Here is a 22,891-nt window from a genome sequence, read left to right as displayed (position 1 = left end):
TATGCATATCCCACTCATCATTTGAAACATATTCCTCATTGGGTTTCATTAGCTCCGCCCACCCAGAAGTCGGCCATATTGGATTTTATGTACGATTTTCCCAATTTTCGCGTTTTATAGGCCATGTACTTTAACGAACTCCTCCTACAGATTTGATCAGATCGAGTTGATATTTGGTCAGGACCATCTCAAGACCTTGAGGATGAAAAGTTATTAAAATGGTGAGTGTTCACTTAACGACCTAACCGTAGCGTGGCGGCCATTTTGAGCCATTCGCCAGTTATTGTAACTCAACTGTACATAGTGCGATCTGCCCCAAATCTCTCAGGTATGATGGTGGTCCAGTACCTGTATATGAAAAAATATACCCATAGCCCCGCCCCAAGACGTTAGCCCCGCCCCCTTTCATATCTCATGAACCGTTTATAGTAGAGTCTTGTGGGATGTGTCATATCACTCAGCAGAGAGTGGGTTAACCCTAACTCAACTGTACATAGTTCGATCTGCCCCAAATTTCTCAGGTATGATAAGGGTCCAGTCCTGATTATATGTAAATGCAAAAATATAGTCATAGCCACGCCCCCTACACATTAGCCCCGCCCCCTTTCATAACTCATGAACCGTTTGTCGTAGAGTCTTGTGGGAGGTGTCATATCACTCAGCAGAGAGTGCCTGTTTCATTGGTGAATGTTATGTCCTCCCCCTACACATTAGCCCCGCCCCCTTTCATAACTCATGATCCGTTTGTCGTAGAGTCTTGTGGGAAGTGTCATATAACTCAGCAGAGAGTTCCTGTTTCATTGGGGATGGTTAGCCCCGCCCCCTACACATTAGCCCCGCCCCTTTCATAACTCATGATCCTTTTGTCGTAGAGTCTTGTGGGAGGTGTTATATCACTCAGCAGAGAGTGCCTGTTAAGTTGGTGTCTTTATCCCCGTCCCCTACACATTAGCCACGCCCCCCTTCATAACTCGTGAACCGCTTGTCGTAGAGCCTTGCGGCAGGCGTCATGGCGCTCGTCAGAGTTTCGGTTTCACGGTGCCCGGCCGCGTCGGTCGGCGTCCCGCCAGCATCCCCGACGCGCAAGTAGGGGCGAGGGCCCGTTCATCGCTGCTTGCAGCTTTAATTAAATATTCAATCTGTACATTCATTTGACATAAAGTCAATCACCCATAACAGACTGAATTTATAGATGAATTACTAAAGACAAGCATTCAGGACTGAACCTAACTGAAGTCTGAACCAAAGTAAGTCACAAACAGATACTTGTTTAAGCTGCTCAGTATGTCCCTCCTGTTTACTCTTGACATTGGGTCTCTATTTGTAGCAGCACAGGGCAAATGTCAGCAGTATATGTAGGTGTTTTGATGACATTTAGAGGAATACGTCACAAAATTACCATTTGCATATTACTCACCCCGTGTTACCTTGAATTCTCGCATGCCTCCACGGCAAATCAAAAAACGGAGAGAAGTCAATGAAGTAAATGAGGTCCGTGTTTAATAACAGCAAAACTATATCAACATATCTGTTTACAAACTCTCACACAACTTGTGATCCAAATCTCAGTTATCCAGTTGAACATCAGCGCTAAAACCTTACTATTTAAAACACTTCCACATAAACAGTCTCGGCCTTGCGCAAATGGGCTACTAATCCGTGTGAGAGCGGACGGATCCAGAGTGTTTAAATTGAATCTCTTCAAGAATTTGAGGTAACACGGGGGGAGTAATTGATAAACTAATGGTCATTTTGGGGGTGGATCCTTTAAAAGTGCATTTTCTGGAAACTAAAAGCATGTTTTATAATGTTTTTTTTAAGCTTACACATGAATCACTAACTGCATGTAACAGTTATTACATGGATCACTGTCTTGCGATATAAAAAGTGTGATGCTTATTGCACGTCGCAACGCTGAACCTCCCAGAAAACAATCATATTTTCCTTCTTAGAAAAGCTGCTCTGGTCTCTGCCGTCCACTCGATGAGCCACTTTCATCACGCACACTGTGACTGGCATAGCTTTTTAAAAGATATCCACATATATATCAGATATTGAGAGTTGCTGAGAGGAATGCAATGAATTGCCTGACTGATTGTTGCAAATAATGTGCTGCACCTATACGAACCAAAACAGCAGGTGTACTCGGATACGCCTCGACCTTATGGCTGCTAAGAAAACATACGTTTCCACAGGAATTCATGCCGGGGAATTTAATAAATGCATGGAGTGTATTGATTGGTGAGCACTGAAAAAAATGGCATGACACTCTACAATAGTTAGCTCAGTGCATTGTCTTGTTTTAGCACCTGAGGAAATAGAAGTCTGGTTTGAACATTGAGTTGCTGCATCCTCGTTGTTAAGCAAAGTTATCAATATGGCAGATTGTTTCTTTTTGGATTGGGAGTTGATGAGATTTTTATGAATAATAATGACAGACAGATTAATTAATCAGAATTGTAAACCAATTGGATAATTATTAGAAGTGATGATAAAGTAATGGATTTGTTCAATAGATATCCTTTAGGTGTTACAGCTTTATTTTTAGCACCATGGTTACACTGTATACGGAACATTCCCCCTCACACATTAGCTGCTCTGGGAAAACTCTGTCACCGGTGCCGATCTTGATCTTGCTCCTTCAGTCAATATCAATCAGTGGAGACAGGTGAAATTAGTTCTTGAGCAATTGCTCCTGGACACAGACTGGGGTATTACCTGGGTGTCGTCTGCAGCATGTGGGCGCTGGTATTTGTTTAAAACAAAGGGACGGGTGTTTGTTGCAGCTGGTCCTGGGAGCTTCCAGTAAGGGTGTCCATTCATGAACTGGTCAACTAACTGTGAGTATATGTTAGTGTTGTTTTTTCAGAGGTGTCAAAAGACTAAAGTAGAGTACAGTAGTTGAATAAATTGTCATGGACTCATTTTTACAGAACACTTCTACATCCATATAGTCCATAATTTTGCAATGGACAATCCTGAGTCCAAAAACACCCATCCAATGCATCACACTGCTGTTTATGATTGTGTTTTTTTAAAATACGTATTCCACATATTTGTCATTTGTGTCTAAACACAACGAGAGCGAGCATGATGAGCACACACACACACACAAGCAGACAGACAGAGAGATATATATAGATTATCTCTATATGAAAGAGCACAGGAGCAGCATGGCTTGTGCGATAATTAACATAGTGCGGAGCTTCCGCCTCCAGTGTGAACCCGGCGTAAGATGCATGCAGAGACAGTGGTGGCTGTCTTGAAGCAGCTGGGAACACTCTCCTGTGACAGTGTTAAAAATGTCAGTGATGTCATCAACTAGCTGGTTGGCACATGTTCCAGTACACGGCCTGGGATAATGTCAGGCCCGGCAGCTTTACTCATATTCGCTCACAAGACACAACTTTTACTAGCAATCAAGTTTCATGAAACTTTCACACCCAACCTCTCAGTCATGATGTAGTCATCACACGCCTGTAGCCCAGAACAGACAAACCAACCACCGGCTCTAGATAGGGCCAGTTGCGTTTTCATGTTTTTCGCTTTGGCCACCTACACGCTTGGCACATGGGAGTAGTTTCAGTTGGTTGCAATGTGCAACCTCACTGCTATGCCGCCAAATCCTACACACTGCACCTTTAATACAGGGAACACAAAATGAAAATAGTCAGCATGAGCCAATATGGGAAAACCAAACTATGATGTTTGAAAAATCTAATTATGAAGAGTTAATTTACAGAAAACATGTTTGATTCAGATATTTTAACACCAACGACTCGTTGACAGAGAGATAAATCAAACACAATTCACTCACTCTGCAGAGAGACATGTATAAAGCGCTCATTTGCTTGGGTCTATTCAGCATATTTACAATTAAAACTAAAAGAAATAAAGAATGGAAACCAATACTGTGCTTTGTCAGCTAAGCAAAGATTAAAACTAATGTAAACATTTACAGATATGTGGTGCACAATCTGTGTATTTTATTCTAAAAGCATATCCAGCAACATCAGCATAAGTACTTCAGTACTTGAATGCTGATGAAATAAAAATACTCATTTCTTCACTCGCATGAAATTTATGGAATGCATTTTTTTCACAAACTGCTCATCTTCTTGATACTTGCAATATCTAAAGACAAATAGGGAATTAGGGAAATAAACCAGCCTTCCAATTTGCTTACTTGAAGTGCTGCATGTATACATATACAATTTGCTCATTCGTTCTTTATGGAATGTGATTTGACACACTCATGTCCTTCCTTTTCTCCTCTCATCTTCAGTTCTTCTGCATCGGTTTATCAGGAAAAAAATCTGTTCAAACATTCCTGACCATGTTTGTAGATTCTACGTAATAACAAGGCAACACTTCATGTCTGAACTGTGTGCACCACTGTTGTTCTGAACTGGACCGGACTTGAATAATAATTCAGGCTGGGAATCTGACGTCTCCATACATTCCCAACAGACCACGTATACTGTAACAGCTTCATTTCTGTTAACTGTTTATGCCAGTAACTTTTAGTTTTATTAATTCATACTGCCTCAGAAAAAAACAAACATCCAAAATGGTTAAAAACAACCAAGTGTCTTCAGTTTCAAGAGTTAGTCATTTGCACTTCTATAATTAAGGCTACAGGAGTAAATATTCATAATGTTTGTGCACTTTGGAGGGTTTCTTTTGCGTTTCCTCAGAGCTAACTGGACTTGTGTTGATCATCATGAAGCTCTGGTAGCTCTGAGTAACTGGAGGTACTTTCACCTGACAGAAAACCACACACTGCTCGGCCAAACGCACAGACTGTATATTAAAATTGACTGTAGCTGCACCTCTATGCCAATGTCCAGTATGTTCCATGTGCTCATGTTTCACACATGATAGTTCCATGAAATCTCTTTGAAGGAAGAAAGGACTGGTCTGAATTCCAGCGGCTTACAGTGAAGAATCCCTTTGGTTAAAGGTAGACTTTGTTGGGCTCAGAATCTTTTGATGCTTTATAACTGTAGGGAAAAGTGTGTCATCAGGCCCAGCAGAGTCAACTGCTTTCACAAGAAATGTGAAATGTGAACTCTTTGCATGTTCCACACGCTGCAAGGCTTAAATACTTGGGATAGTAGCCTTGCAAAGCTATCCATCAGTACTAACCATGTCATCCTAACATGTCGGGAAGGAGGTTAAAGTACGCTCCAAAGTTGGGCTAAATTTTAGTGAAGAAAAACTGGCATGGTCATTTTCAAAGGGGTCCCTTCACCTCTGACCTCCAGATATGGGTTCTATGGGTACCCACAAGTCTCCCCTTTACAGACATGCCCATTTTATGATAATCACATGCAGTTTTGGGCAAAGAACATGCAGTTTTCATGCAGTAGAAATGTCTTATTTTCGCCTATTCTAAAAATGATGTTTGAATATTTCTGCATACTGGGGTAATCATTCTTGGAATTATATAAATTGGGTATCACTGTAAAGCTGAGAGTTTTGTGGATCCAAAGAGCCCAACTGTATTCATGAGTGATGATGTTAGTCCCCATAGGAGACATTTCATTGTAGTGAGACCATTTCTTGAAATTTGGTTTCTGAGCAGTTCCCAGAACAGAAGAACTCGCCATCCAATCGCCGAAAAATGCAATTCCTGCAGAAATCTCAAAATGTAAAAAGTTTTTGATCCCAAATCAGAGCATGGCTTTTTCTATGGTGTTCCTCAAGGTCTTGGTGTCTTAATGTGGTATTTTGGAGGGATGATTGATCATTTTTATCAATTCTTGAGTGTTAAAAAATGGTTACATTTAGCTCCAAATCTGTGTAACAAATGGTATCAACCCCAAAATTGCTGCAACAACCTATGAGACATAATAGAGCATGAGGATGACCATCATATTATGTGATCATAATGTTCTAAACCCTTACACACTTTTACCATTCATTTTAATGAATTAATTCATGTTTATTTCTATTCATGACTAGAACAACTTGACACACAGGGCTCAGCTGCATCTCAAATTAATCTTCAGGTTCCCAGCTTTCAGATGATGTACACCACTTCTATGTGACATCTACTGTTGACCTGCTATCTCCCCCTAAACACCCCCTGTACCCCCCTAAAGCGGGTCTATGTGGGTCTCAGAGGGTTTACGTGACTAAGTCGTTTTTAACATGTAACTTCTGTACTTAAGTTATGCCACTTCCGGTGTGGCGTAACCTAACTACGATCTTTCCTAAACCTAACTAAGTTGTTTTCTTTCCATAAACCTAACTGACTAGTTTGTTTGCCTGAACCTAATAAAGTTTTTTTTCCTGCCAAGACGGAAGTTTATTTTTAAAAGGCTGCTGCGTAAATTGAGACTAGACATTTGTAGGAAAACTTTCTGTAAGATATCATACGACCTGTTGTATGAAAACACATTGAACTATTGTCACCTTGAGTTCCTGTCAATTCCATTTAGGCATATGAGTTCTGTACAAAGTGCTAACCAACAATGAGATGTTTTTCAATACAAAGTCAGTCTTGATGAACCTTTAATTACTTTCATTTAGTCCTGAAGATCCAGATCCTCAATTCCTGAAATGTAATGTATGCTGGATAGATATCACCACGACTGTGCCATTGATATGGACATACTCTCATCATGAATGTGATGCATGGTCATACAGTTTCATTACACAAAACAGAACTTTACCATTAAGATCAAGTGGGGTCTATTTCCAACCCAGTTGCGTTATGTGCAAACCATTAAAGCTAAGAAGAAAGACTGCTAAACCACACACACACACACATACACACTACTCTTTGAGTAGGAGAAACATTGATTTGTCATCCATTCAGATTTAAACATTCAAACTGTCAGCACCTTGGCCTTGTTCATGTAGAGTTTGAGTGCAAAGAAAGAGGCCTTGCAATATACAGTAGTATGCATGCCACGTACAGTATAATGGTTGTACAGTTTAATGCCCTTTTAGTGTGCTAATGCGTGGAATCCTAATCAGTATTCACAGGATGAACTGTTGATACAGCTGGTTAGAGCGCTCACAGAAACAAGGCTGCTTGCTTGAGAGGAACTTGTTATAATTGTGGAATAAAAAAATTGTTGTTTTCTTAAAATCTACAAATTGTTATGTTTTATTCTTCTACATATTTGACAGTCATTATTCCAAATGGGACACTTTTTGATAAAACTAATACTGCATATGGCTTCTACTGCACGTTAAGATAAAGGAGGTAGTGAATGGAGACTGTGTTAATCTGTTTAGCCTTATCAACAGTGCTGCAACGCATTGCCAACAGGGGTCCGGGCCATAGGGATCCTCTGCATGGACGACACACATTTGCTCCAGTGGGGAACCCCTTTGATTCGTATGTCCATTTTAGGACATCTATTTGACAACTTTGACAAGATATGAGCAGAATGCCAGTGCCCCGTGATATGTAGTAATTCAATTAAATTATAAAATATCCTAAACGGACTACAGGATTATCCTCTTTAGTTTCGGCAAGTATAATGATGTGGCTCTGTGTTTTTCTGATTAGGGCTCAATCCTTTCTCTGCCATAAAGAGAACAAGAAAAGAAAAAAAAAACTATTGGCTCTTTCAATTCAATGCACGCTGGTCTAATAAGCGTCAGGGCTCATTATAGAGTAGAGAGAGGCTTCTCCCTTTCTTGCAAAATGCAAGTAATGAGGCATTTGAAATATTCCACAACATTAGGATAACTGAAATTGGAGAGTAAGGCCTTTAAGCTTTGCTTGTGTAACACATTTAAAAGTGCTCTTCTTTCCTGAGGCTGGTTTGGATTTCACTTTCAATTTCTCACCTACCGAGCTCCATGGCCATTTACACTATTTTCATTTCCATTTTGTACAATGGCCGGGTTCACATGATGAGCACGTGCAGAGATGTTAAACCAGCTTCCTTGGCTTTCATTCAAATAAACTATTTGATGCTTTTTTTATGTAACAGCACTGTTTGTACTATTAATTATTTGCTCTGAGACATTTTTTTACATTCATCATGCAGTTTGTATTACCCTGAGGCCTAATTGGTGGATATGTAAGCGTCCTAATCACTCCACCTGAATTCAGTGAGATGTTTTCATTAGATGAAAGAGCATCAAAACTGCACAAAATACAGTCATCTGACGGGTAGTCAGTCTGTTTATAGTCTTAAAAGTAAGCCCTGTTTGAGCTGATGTGGCTCATTGCTAAGGAGATTATCTACTGTTTTTTTTTAGTCATGAAGCAGCTTAGCCATACACCCCTCTGGACAGGAAGCCAGTCCATTGCAGGGGCTCAACCCACATCTATAATTTAACCTCTTACCATTCCAGCCCCTTGTGTAGGGGGGTAGGGCTGGGGGAAAGGGGATGTTCAGGAGTAGATAATAAAAGTCAAAAGTAGATGCCACATAGAAGGGGTGTACATTATGTCTCATAAATTGTTGCAGCAATTTTTGGGTTGATACCATTTGTTACACAGATTTGGTGCTGAATTTAACCTCCTTTTACATTGTGAGAATTGATAAAAGATTATCAACAATCCCTCCAAAACACCACATTAAGACACCAAGACCTTGAGGAACACCGTAGAAAAAGCCATACTGTGATTTGGTATCAAAACCTTTTGACATTTGGACATTTCTCCAAGAATTCTCCTTATCAATCTAGCTAGGAAAGCCATCCATCCTCTCAATGCTCTAGGTCTCTAGTTTGTGGGTTAGGGTTAGGGTTATGGTTTGATCCTTATGTGACACAGTGATTTTTGAGGGCCAAATCAAATGCAGAAGTCAAATACAAAAAGAAACATTGCACCAGTGTATCCTGGCAGATAGCTCAGTGTGGTAGATAAGAATTTATCAACGTACTATACTATTACTTTTTTCCCCACAAAAAAAAATCAGCATACTATATGACTTTTTTTAATAACATTTTTCGACATACTATACTGCGACTTTCTTTGTACAAATTTTCAACATGCTACAGAATGACTTTTTTTTTCAAAATATTTTTGACATATTACTTTTTTCATGACATTTTTTGTCCTACAATAGTATGCCTTTTTTTCATGAATTTTATTTTTAAATAGCATTTTTCGAACACAACTTTTTTTACATGCTATGTTATGACTTTTGAAATAGCTCAGGTTGGTAGATATCTGGTTGGAATATTGGCGGTTGTGAGTTTGATCCTTATATGACACAATGAGTTTTGAGCTCTTACTTCAAATAAAGAAGTCGTATACAAAAAGAAACAATACATCAACATATCTGGTGAGATAGCTCAGTGTGGTAGATAACTGGACGGAATACCTAGTTGGAATACTGGAGGTTGTAGGTTCGATCCTTATTTGACATGATGAGTTTTGAGGTCTTACTTCAAATAAAGAAGTCACATGCAATAGCAAACACCGCATCAGTGTATCTGCTCAGATAGCTCAGTGTGGTAGATAACTGGTCGTAGTATCCGGTTGGAATACTGGAGGTTGTGGGTTCGATCCTTATATGACACGATGAGTTTTGAGGTCTTACTTCAAATAAAGAAGTCACATACAATAGCAAACACCGCATCAGTGTATCTGCTCAGATAGCTCAGTGTGGTAGATAACTGGTCGTAGTATCCGGTTGGAATACTGGAGGTTGTGGGTTCGATCCTTATATGACACAATGAGTTTTGAGCTCTTACTTCAAATAAAGAAGTCAAATACAAAACGAAACAATACATCAACATATCTGGTGAGATAGCTCAGTGTGGTAGATAACTGGACTTAGTATCCGGTTGGAGTACTGGAGGTTGTGTGTTTGATCCTTATATGGCACAATGAGTTTTGAGGTCTTACTTCAAATAAAGAAGTCACATACAATAGCAAACACCGCATCAGTGTATCTGCTCAGATAGCTCAGTGTGGTAGATAACTGGTCGTAGTATCCGGTTGGAATACTGGAGGTTGTGTGTTTGATCCTTATATGACACAATGAGTTTTGAGCTCTTACTTCAAATAAAGAAGTCAAATACAAAACGAAACAATACATCAACATATCTGGTGAGATAGCTCAGTGTGGTAGATAACTGGACGGAATACCTAGTTGGAATGCTGGAGGTTGTGGGTTCGATCCTTATATGACACAGTCTGTTTTCAGGTCTAACTTCTAATGACGAAGTCAAATATACGAAGAGAACAGTCCTCACTGCGTGTGGCATTGGTGGCTGGGTTGCTGAGTTCTGGTTCGGGCTGCGGCAGATCGGGGTTCAATCCCTACCCACATCAGTGTCCGGTGCCCGACAGTGGAGTGAGACGAGCGTCTCCTCCCAGGGTTTACCAGAGATACAACTGGGGGGTTATGCATCAGTATATATGTTAAATATATACTTTTATGCGACGCATGTAATATTGTGTGCGACGCATATGCTGTTATTTAATATATATACTTTTATGTGACGCATATGATATTATATGCAATATTATGTGCGTCGCATAAAAGTATATATATTAAATAATATCATATGCGTCGCACATAATATTACATGCGTCGCATAAAAGTATATATTTAACATATATGCTGATGCATAACCCCCCAGTTGTATCTCTGGTAAACCCTGGGAGGAGACGCTCGTCTCACTCCACTGTCGGGCACCGGACACTGATGTGGGTAGGGATTGAACCCCGATCTGCCGCAGCCCGAACCAGAACTCAGCAACCCAGCCACCAATGCCACACGCAGTGAGGACTGTTCTCTTCGTATATTTGACTTCGTCATTAGAAATTAGACCTGAAAACAGACTGTGTCACATAAGGATCGAACCCACAACCTCCAGTATTCCAACCGGATACTACGAGCAGTTATCTACCACACTGAGCTATCTGAGCAGATACACTGATGCGGTGTTTGCTATTGTATTTGACTTGTTTATTTGAAGTAAGACCTCAAAACTCATCGTGTCAAATAAGGATCAAACCTACAACCTCCAGTATTCCAACTAGGTATTCCGTCCAGTTATCTACCACACTGAGCTATCTGAGCAGATCCACTGATGCGGTGTTTGCTATTGTATGTGACTTCTTTATTTGAAGTAAGAGCTCAAAACTCATCGTGTCAAATAAGGATCAAACCCACAACCTCCAGTATTCCAACCGGATACTACGAGCAGTTATCTACCACACTGAGCTATCTGAGCAGATACACTGATGCGGTGTTTGCTATTGTATTTGACTTCTTTATTTGAAGTAAGACCTCAAAACTCATCGTGTCAAATAAGGATCGAACCTACAACCTCCAGTATTCCGTCCAGTTATCTACCACACTGAGCTATCTGAGCAGATCCACTGATGCGGTGTTTGCTATTGTATGTGACTTCTTTATTTGAAGTAAGACCTCAAAACTCATCGTGTCAAATAAGGATCGAACCTACAACCTCCAGTATTCCGTCCAGTTATCTACCACACTGAGCTATCTGAGCAGATACACTGATGCGGTGTTTGCTATTGTATGTGACTTCTTTATTTGAAGTAAGAGCTCAAAACTCATCGTGTCAAATAAGGATCAAACCCACAACCTCCAGTATTCCAACTGGATACTACGAGCAGTTATCTACCACACTGAGCTATCTGAGCAGATACACTGATGCGGTGTTTGCTATTGTATTTGACTTCTTTATTTGAAGTAAGACCTCAAAACTCATCGTGTCAAATAAGGATCGAACCTACAACCTCCAGTATTCCGTCCAGTTATCTACCACACTGAGCTATCTGAGCAGATCCACTGATGCGGTGTTTGCTATTGTATGTGACTTCTTTATTTGAAGTAAGACCTCAAAACTCATCGTGTCAAATAAGGATCGAACCTACAACCTCCAGTATTCCGTCCAGTTATCTACCACACTGAGCTATCTGAGCAGATCCACTGATGCGGTGTTTGCTATTGTATGTGACTTCTTTATTTGAAGTAAGAGCTCAAAACTCATCGTGTCAAATAAGGATCAAACCCACAACCTCCAGTATTCCAACTGGATACTACGAGCAGTTATCTACCACACTGAGCTATCTGAGCAGATACACTGATGCGGTGTTTGCTATTGTATTTGACTTCTTTATTTGAAGTAAGACCTCAAAACTCATCGTGTCAAATAAGGATCGAACCTACAACCTCCAGTATTCCGTCCAGTTATCTACCACACTGAGCTATCTGAGCAGATCCACTGATGCGGTGTTTGCTATTGTATGTGACTTCTTTATTTGAAGTAAGAGCTCAAAACTCATCGTGTCAAATAAGGATCAAACCCACAACCTCCAGTATTCCAACCGGATACTACGACCAGTTATCTACCACACTGAGCTATCTGAGCAGATACACTGATGTGGTGTTTGCTATTGTATTTGACTTCTTTATTTGAAGTAAGACCTCAAAACTCATCGTGTCAAATAAGGATCGAACCTACAACCTCCAGTATTCCGTCCAGTTATCTACCACACTGAGCTATCTGAGCTGATACACTGATGCGGTGTTTGCTATTGTATGTGACTTCTTTATTTGAAGTAAGAGCTCAAAACTCATCATGTCAAATAAGGATCAAACCCACAACCTCCAGTATTCCAACCGGATACTACGAGCAGTTATCTACCACACTGAGCTATCTGAGCAGATACACTGATGTGGTGTTTGCTATTGTATTTGACTTCTTTATTTGAAGTAAGACCTCAAAACTCATTGTGTCAAATAATGATCGAACCTACAACCTCCAGTATTCCAACTAGGTATTCCGTCCAGTTATCTACCACACTGAGCTATCTCACCAGATATGTTGATTGTATTGTTTCGTTTTGTATTTGACTTCTTTATTTGAAGTAAGAGCTCAAAACTCATTGTGTCATATAAGGATCAAACTCACAACCGCCAATATTCCAACCAGATATCTACCAACCTGAGCTATTTCAAAAGTCATAATATAGCATGTAAAAAAAAATTCGAAAAAGTCGAAAAATTTCGTGAAAAAAGTCAGTATATATATTGTATGTCGAAAAATCGACCGAAAAAAAAGTCATAGTATCATCATCCGAGCTGCCAGGAGAATATCACAAGAACTTCTGCTTATAGACAGGAAATAATGCTTCCAGAATCAAACATACATTCAGTTATACGAATGACCATATTAACGTTAAAAAACTTTCATAGTGTGTGAGAAAATAATCATTTATAAAATGTCGAAAAATTTCATGAAAAAAAGTCATAGTCTGTCTATAATTCATCCCGATCAGTCAGGGTTTTATCTCCAGGCGACAACTCTCTGGTAACCTACAGCTACGGTTCAGGAAGGGGCTACGGTGTATAAGGGATCTTTTTCAAAACGATAACTTAATGTCTTTTGAGCACATTGTTAGAGAACATGACATACCTAGTGTCTAGTCTTCCCATCTCGCCCAATAGATGTTTGGATTGAGGAATCTTTAGATTATGGTCAGATATCTAGATTGTTCAGTGAAATTCAAAGGGTGGCATCGCCTTCACTGAACCATCTCAGGGAACAATGGGGTAAAGACTTTGGAGCTGATTTTTCAGATAAAATTTGGCGGTTTGCAATTGAATAGATCCATTCACCATCCATCTGCATAAGACATGGATTATTACAATTTAAGATAATTCACAGACTCCACTTCTCAAAAAGCAAACTCGCAAAGATGTTCCCAGGAACGGACCCAACTTGCTCCCGTTGCCATCAAGACAAAGCCACCCTTTATCACGTTTTGGACTTTTGTAACTTTGAAACCTTTTCATATATCTTTGATAAAACAATACAGCCAGACCCAAAAATTGCGATATTTGAGGTAGCTCCTCCAGAAGTCTCACTGTCATTGGTTCAAGCTGATGCATTGGCTTTTTCTTCACTACTGGCACAAAGGCTAATACTGTTACAGTGGAAATCCAACAAGCCACCATCGCACATCATTGTCTTCCACCTGTAAAACTGTAGAAAATAGAATGGAACCCTAAAAACACACTTTGGGTCTTTGTGCATAAACACTCAGAAAATTAATCTGCAACTACTTTGATAATCAATTACCGTAAAACTTCAACGGAAAGCCAAGCCCCAGTTCCTTTTACTCGCTGGGTGTGGCTACAGTTTTGACAAATAAAAGCAGGTCTCAATAAGACACTGGGTACCTTTTGTCAATATGGACATGCTACAAACTGTTAGATTGGTTAGATTTTCCACAATTCAATTGTTGAGATCATTTAACAGTGACCATTTAACCATGAGCACCAAAGTTTAATTCACTCAGATTTACATGGTCAATTTACATGGTAAACAAGAGAGACACAAAAAGTGGTGACTCCCTACCTTTGAAGTGGTCATAAAGTGTGTGTGTGTGTGTGTGTGTCCATCCTCAAGAATCAAAATGTTCTTTCATAAAAAATAATCCAAATTGTGAATTTTGTCTATTGCTCTTTATTGCTCTAACTTTGTTTGTCAAACGAAGACCACAGTTTAACCCTCATTCTACCAAATGGGATCCACACAGACCCTTGAGGTTTACCTTTTGTCATATCTCATATGCTTAGCTTAACAGGCTCGTCACTGATGGGCAGGTGGATTTTAACAGGATAAAGAGAGGTGTTGTGTCAGTATGCCAGATGCCGTAAAATGAGTGACGTTAACTGTCTCAGAGCTAGATCAAATACATGATTTGTAATTGATATGTTATTCTGTATCCTTATTTTAATACATGTAACATAAACAATTTAGCTGAGCAAGAGTTTGGTTCTAAAGGAATTAAAGGTCTGTCCCATGGAGACGCCTGTCCCAAATATCCGCTGGTTGAGTTCAGTGATTGACAAGCAATTTGAATATGTCATCTTGACAAATGTCAACTTTGGGAAATTGTAATGGTATTTCGATTTTTTTACTGTTTTCTGTCACTTAATGGACCAAGTGATTGATGGATTAATCGAGAAAAAATTATCCAAAGATTAACAAATAATGAAAATAATTGTTAGTTGCAGCCCCATTTGAGACGGAACAATTGGTTGTCCAGATCCTCACTTAAACACAGAGTCCGCCTCCTCTCGTCCCACCGAGTCCTGCGCTCTGTCCTGCGGTCCGCCCATCAAGTGCTCAGATAGCTCAGTGTGGTAGATAACTGGTCGTAGTATCCGGTTGGAATACTGGAGGTTGTGGGTTCGATCCTTATATGACACAATGAGTTTTGAGCTCTTACTTCAAATAAAGAAGTCAAATACAAAAAGAAACAATACATCAACATATCTGGTGAGATAGCTCAGTGTGGTAGATAACTGAACGGAATACCTAGTTGGAATACTGGAGGTTGTAGGTTCGATCCTTATTTGACATGATGAGTTTTGAGGTCTTACTTCAAATAAAGAAGTCACATACAATAGCAAACACCACATCAGTGTATCTGCTCAGATAGCTCAGTGTGGTAGATAACTGCTCGTAGTATCCGGTTGGAATACTGGAGGTTGTGTGTTTGATCCTTATATGACACAATGAGTTTTGAGGTCTTACTTCAAATAAAGAAGTCAAATACAAAAAGAAACAATACATCAACATATCTGGTGAGATAGCTCAGTGTGGTAGATAACTGGACGTAGTAGCCGGTTGGAGTACTGGAGGTTGTGTGTTTGATCCTTATATGACACGATGAGTTTTGAGGTCTTACTTCAAATAAACAAGTCAAATACAATAGCAAACACCGCATCAGTGTATCTGCTCAGATAGCTCAGTGTGGTAGATAACTGGATGGAATACCTAGTTGGAATACTGGAGGTTGTAGGTTCGATCTTTATTTGACACGATGAGTTTTGAGGTCTTACTTCAAATAAAGAAGTCAAATACAATAGCAAACACCGCATCAGTGTATCTGCTCAGATAGCTCAGTGTGGTAGATAACTGGTCGTAGTATCCGGTTGGAGTACTGGAGGTTGTGTGTTTGATCCTTATATGACACAATGAGTTTTGAGGTCTTACTTCAAATAAAGAAGTCAAATACAAAAAGAAACAATACATCAACATATCTGGTGAGATAGCTCAGTGTGGTAGATAACTGGACGTAGTATCCGGTTGGAGTACTGGAGGTTGTGTGTTTGATCCTTATATGACACAATGAGTTTTGAGCTCTTACTTCAAATAAAGAAGTCAAATACAAAACGAAACAATACATCAACATATCTGGTGAGATAGCTCAGTGTGGTAGATAACTGGACGGAATACCTAGTTGGAATACTGGAGGTTGTAGGTTCGATCCTTATATGACACAGTCTGTTTTCAGGTCTAACTTCTAATGACGAAGTCAAATATACGAAGAGAACAGTCCTCACTGCGTGTGGCATTGGTGGCTGGGTTGCTGAGTTCTGGTTCGGGCTGCGGCAGATCGGGGTTCAATCCCTACCCACATCAGTGTCCGGTGCCCGACAGTGGAGTGAGACGAGCGTCTCCTCCCAGGGTTTACCAGAGATACAACTGGGGGGTTATGCATCAGTATATATGTTAAATATATACTTTTATGCGACGCATGTAATATTGTGTGTGACGCATATGCTGTTATTTAATATATATACTTTTATGCGACGCATATGATATTATATGCAATATTATGTGCGTCGCATAAAAGTATATATATTAAATAATATCATATGCGTCGCACATAACGTAACATGCTTCGCATAAAATTATATATTTAACATATATACTGATGCATAACCCCTCAGTTGTATCTCTGGTAAACCCTGGGAGGAGACGCTCGTCTCACTCCACTGTCGGGCACCGGACACTGATGTGGGTAGGGATTGAACCCCGATCTGCCGCAACCCGAACCAGAACTCAGCAACCCAGCCACCAATGCCACACGCAGTGAGGACTGTTCTCTTCGTATATTTGACTTCTTTATTTGAAGTAAGACCTCAAAACTCATCGTGTCAAATAAGGATCAAACCCACAACCTCCAGTATTCCAACCGGATACTACGAGCAGTTATCTACCACACTGAGCTATCTGAGCAGATACACTGATGCGGTGTTTGCTATTGTATTTGACTTCTTTATTTGAAGTAAGACCTCAAAACTCATCGTGTCAAATAAGGATCAAACCTACAACCTCCAGTATTCCAACTAGGTATTCCGTCCAGTTATCTACCACACTGAGCTATCTGAGCAGATACACTGATGCGGTGTTTGCTATTGTATGTGACTTCTTTATTTGAAGTAAGACCTCAAAACTCATCGTGTCAAATAAGGATCAAACCCACAACCTCCAGTATTCCAACCGGATACTACGAGCAGTTATCTACCACACTGAGCTATCTGAGCAGATACACTGATGCGGTGTTTGCTATTGTATTTGACTTCTTTATTTGAAGTAAGACCTCAAAACTCATCGTGTCAAATAAGGATCGAACCTACAACCTCCAGTATTCCGTCCAGTTATCTACCACACTGAGCTATCTGAGCAGATACACTGATGCGGTGTTTGCTATTGTATGTGACTTCTTTATTTGAAGTAAGACCTCAAAACTCATCCTGTCAAATAAGGATCAAACCCACAACCTCCAGTATTCCAACCGGATACTACGAGCAGTTATCTACCACACTGAGCTATCTGAGCAGATTCACTGATGCGGTGTTTGCTATTGTATTTGACTTCTTTATTTGAAGTAAGACCTCAAAACTCATCGTGTCAAATAATGATCGAACCTACAACCTCCAGTATTCCGTCCAGTTATCTACCACACTGAGCTATCTCACCAGATATGTTGATGTATTGTTTCTTTTTGTATTTGACTTCTTTATTTGAAGTAAGAGCTCAAAACTCATTGTGTCATATAAGGATCAAACTCACAACCGCCAATATTCCAACCAGATATCTACCAACCTGAGCTATTTCAAAAGTCATAATATAGCATGTAAAAAAAAATTCCAAAAAAGTAATGTCGAAAGATGTCATGAAAAAAAGTCAGAGTATCTTTCATGACGAAAAAAGGTCATGAAAGAAAGTTGAAAAATCGACCGAAAAAAAAGTCATAATATGTCGAAAAATTTCGTGAAAAAAAGTCATAGTATATATAGTATATATATTGTATGTCGAAAAATCGACCGAAAAAAAAGTTATAGTATCATCATCCGAGCTGCCAGGAGAATATCACAAGAACTTCTGCTTATAGACAGGAAATAATGCTTCCAGAATCAAACATACATCCAGTTATACGAATGACCATATTAACGTTAAAAAACTTTCATAGTGTGTGAGAAAATAATCATTTATAAAATGTCGAAAAATTTCATGAAAAAAAGTCATAGTCTGTCTATAATTCATCCCGATCAGTCAGGGTTTTATCTCCAGGCGACAACTCTCTGGTAACCTACAGCTACGGTTCAGGAAGGGGCTACGGTGTATAAGGGATCTTTTTCAAAACGATAACTTAATGTCTTTTGAGCACATTGTTAGAGAACATGACATACCTAGTGTCTAGTCTTCCCATCTCGCCCAATAGATGTTTGGATTGAGGAATCTTTAGATTGTGGTCAGATATCTAGATTGTTCAGTGAAATTCAAAGGGTGGCATCGCCTTCACTGAACCATCTCAGGGAACAATGGGGTAAAGACTTTGGAGCTGATTTTTCAGATAAAGTTTGGCGGTTTGCAATTGAATAGATCCATTCACCATCCATCTGTATAAGACATGGATTATTACAATTTAAGATAATTCACAGACTCCACTTCTCAAAAAGCAAACTCGTAAAGATGTTCCCAGGAACGGACCCAACTTGCTCCTGTTGCCATCAAGACAAAGCCACCCTTTATCACATGTTTTGGACTTTTGTAACTTTGAAACCTTTTCATATATCTTTGATAAAACAATACAGCCAGACCCAAAAATTGCGATATTTGAGGTAGCTCCTCCAGAAGTCTCACTGTCATTGGTTCAAGCTGATGCATTGGCTTTTTCTTCACTACTGGCACAAAGGCTAATACTGTTACAGTGGAAATCCAACAAGCCACCATCGCACATCATTGTCTTCCACCTGTAAAACTGTAGAAAATAGAATGGAACCCTAAAAACACACTTTGGGTCTTTGTGCATAAACACTCAGAAAATTAATCTGCAACTACTTTGATAATCAATTACCGTAAAACTTCAACGGAAAGCCAAGCCCCAGTTCCTTTTACTCGCTGGGTGTGGCTACAGTTTTGACAAATAAAAGCAGGTCTCAATAAGACACTGGGTACCTTTTGTCAATATGGACATGCTACAAACTGTTAGATTGGTTAGATTTTCCACAATTCAATTGTTGAGATCATTTAACAGTGACCATTTAACCATGAGCACCAAAGTTTAATTCACTCAGATTTACATGGTCAATTTACATGGTAAACAAGAGAGACACAAAAAGTGGTGACTCCCTACCTTTGAAGTGGTCATAAAGTGTGTGTGTGTGTGTGTGTCCATCCTCAAGAATCAAAATGTTCTTTCATAAAAAATAATCCAAATTGTGAATTTTGTCTATTGCTCTTTATTGCTCTGACTTTGTTTGTCAAACGAAGACCACAGTTTAACCCTCATTCTACCAAATGGGATCCACACAGACCCTTGAGGTTTACCTTTTGTCATAACTCATATGTTTAGCTTAATAGGCTCGTCACTGATGGGCAGGTGGATTTTAACAGGATAAAGAGAGGTGTTGTGTCAGTATGCCAGATGCCGTAAAATGAGTGACGTTAACTGTCTCAGAGCTAGATCAAATACATGATTTGTAATTGATATGTTATTCTGTATCCTTATTTTAATACATGTAACATAAACAATTTAGCTGAGCAAGAGTTTGGTTCTAAAGGAATTAAAGGTCTGTCCCATGGAGACGCCTGTCCCAAATATCCGCTGGTTGAGTTCAGTGATTGACAAGCAATTTGAATATGTCATCTTGACAAATGTCAACTTTGGGAAATTGTAATGGTATTTCGATTTTTTTACTGTTTTCTGTCACTTAATGGACCAAGTGATTGATGGATTAATCGAGAAAAAATTATCCAAAGATTAACAAATAATGAAAATAATTGTTAGTTGCAGCCCCATTTGAGACGGAACAATTGGTTGTCCAGATCCTCACTTAAACACAGAGTCCGCCTCCTCTCGTCCCACCGAGTCCTGCGCTCTGTCCTGCGGTCCGCCCATCAAGTGCTCAGATAGCTCAGTGTGGTAGATAACTGGTCGTAGTATCCGGTTGGAATACTGGAGGTTGTGGGTTCGATCCTTATATGACACAATGAGTTTTGAGCTCTTACTTCAAATAAAGAAGTCAAATACAAAAAGAAACAATACATCAACATATCTGGTGAGATAGCTCAGTGTGGTAGATAACTGGACGGAATACCTAGTTGGAATACTGGAGGTTGTAGGTTCGATCCTTATTTGACATGATGAGTTTTGAGGTCTTACTTCAAATAAAGAAGTCACATACAATAGCAAACACCACATCAGTGTATCTGCTCAGATAGCTCAGTGTGGTAGATAACTGCTCGTAGTATCCGGTTGGAATACTGGAGGTTGTGTGTTTGATCCTTATATGACACAATGAGTTTTGAGCTCTTACTTCAAATAAAGAAGTCAAATACAAAACGAAACAATACATCAACATATCTGGTGAGATAGCTCAGTGTGGTAGATAACTGGACGTAGTATCCGGTTGGAGTACTGGAGGTTGTGTGTTTGATCCTTATATGGCACAATGAGTTTTGAGGTCTTACTTCAAATAAAGAAGTCAAATACAATAGCAAACACCGCATCAGTGTATCTGCTCAGATAGCTCAGTGTGGTAGATAACTGGTCGTAGTATCCGGTTGGAGTACTGGAGGTTGTGTGTTTGATCCTTATATGACACAATGAGTTTTGAGCTCTTACTTCAAATAAAGAAGTCAAATACAAAAAGAAACAATACATCAACATATCTGGTGAGATAGCTCAGTGTGGTAGATAACTGGACTTAGTATCCGGTTGGAGTACTGGAGGTTGTGTGTTTGATCCTTATATGGCACAATGAGTTTTGAGGTCTTACTTCAAATAAAGAAGTCACATACAATAGCAAACACCGCATCAGTGTATCTGCTCAGATAGCTCAGTGTGGTAGATAACTGGTCGTAGTATCCGGTTGGAATACTGGAGGTTGTGTGTTTGATCCTTATATGACACAATGAGTTTTGAGGTCTTACTTCAAATAAAGAAGTCACATACAATAGCAAACACCGCATCAGTGTATCTGCTCAGATAGCTCAGTGTGGTAGATAACTGGTCGTAGTATCCGGTTGGAATACTGGAGGTTGTGGGTTCGATCCTTATATGACACGATGAGTTTTGAGGTCTTACTTCAAATAAAGAAGTCACATACAATAGCAAACACCGCATCAGTGTATCTGCTCAGATAGCTCAGTGTGGTAGATAACTGGTCGTAGTATCCGGTTGGAATACTGGAGGTTGTGGGTTCGATCCTTATATGACACAATGAGTTTTGAGCTCTTACTTCAAATAAAGAAGTCAAATACAAAACGAAACAATACATCAACATATCTGGTGAGATAGCTCAGTGTGGTAGATAACTGGACGGAATACCTAGTTGGAATACTGGAGGTTGTAGGTTCGATCCTTATATGACACAGTCTGTTTTCAGGTCTAACTTCTAATGACGAAGTCAAATATACGAAGAGAACAGTCCTCACTGCGTGTGGCATTGGTGGCTGGGTTGCTGAGTTCTGGTTCGGGCTGCGGCAGATCGGGGTTCAATCCCTACCCACATCAGTGTCCGGTGCCCGACAGTGGAGTGAGACGAGCGTCTCCTCCCAGGGTTTACCAGAGATACAACTGGGGGGTTATGCATCAGTATATATGTTAAATATATACTTTTATGCGACGCATGTAGCATTGTGTGTGACGCATATACTGTTATTTAATATATATACTTTTATGCGACGCATATGATATTATATGCAATATTATGTGCGTCGCACAAAAGTATATATATTAAATAATATCATATGCGTCGCATGTAACACAACATGCGTCTCATAAAAGTATATATTTAACATATATACTGATGCATAACCCCTCAGTTGTATCTCTGGTAAACCCTGGGAGGAGACGCTCGTCTCACTCCACTGTCGGGCACCGGACACTGATGTGGGTAGGGATTGAACCCCGATCTGCCGCAGCCCGAACCAGAACTCAGCAACCCAGCCACCAATGCCACACGCAGTGAGGGCTGTTCTCTTCGTATATTTGACTTCGTCATTAGAAGTTAGACCTGAAAACAGACTGTGTCACATAAGGATCGAACCCACAACCTCCAGTATTCCAACCGGATACTACGAGCAGTTATCTACCACACTGAGCTATCTGAGCAGATACACTGATGCGGTGTTTGCTATTGTATTTGACTTCTTTATTTGAAGTAAGACCTCAAAACTCATCGTGTCAAATAAGGATCGAACCTACAACCTCCAGTATTCCAACTAGGTATTCCGTCCAGTTATCTACCACACTGAGCTATCTGAGCAGATCCACTGATGCGGTGTTTGCTATTGTATGTGACTTCTTTATTTGAAGTAAGAGCTCAAAACTCATCGTGTCAAATAAGGATCAAACCCACAACCTCCAGTATTCCAACCGGATACTACGAGCAGTTATCTACCACACTGAGCTATCTGAGCAGATACACTGATGCGGTGTTTGCTATTGTATTTGACTTCTTTATTTGAAGTAAGACCTCAAAACTCATCGTGTCAAATAAGGATCGAACCTACAACCTCCAGTATTCCGTCCAGTTATCTACCACACTGAGCTATCTGAGCAGATACACTGATGCGGTGTTTGCTATTGTATTTGACTTCTTTATTTGAAGTAAGA

The 22,891-nt window shown here is 39.8% G+C and overlaps 1 protein-coding gene and 1 long non-coding RNA gene across 4 annotated transcripts in view; both read left to right on the top strand.

Annotated features, from left to right (window-relative positions):
- opcml (opioid binding protein/cell adhesion molecule-like) overlaps window positions 1–22,891 on the top strand; it is a 264,962-nt gene that overhangs the window by 173,967 nt on the left and 68,104 nt on the right. The window lies entirely within an intron of this gene.
- Window positions 18,237–19,059, top strand: LOC119475614. Its single transcript, XR_005203837.1, has 2 exons — window positions 18,237–18,806; window positions 18,891–19,059. It is a non-coding gene; the product is annotated as an uncharacterized LOC119475614 (long non-coding RNA).

Source organism: Sebastes umbrosus, chromosome 17 (assembly GCF_015220745.1).
Source record: "Sebastes umbrosus isolate fSebUmb1 chromosome 17, fSebUmb1.pri, whole genome shotgun sequence".
Taxonomy (NCBI): Eukaryota; Metazoa; Chordata; class Actinopteri; order Perciformes; family Sebastidae; genus Sebastes; species Sebastes umbrosus.
The sequence above is the reverse complement of the archived record's forward strand: the minus strand, read 5'-3'. Positions and strand labels throughout refer to the sequence as shown.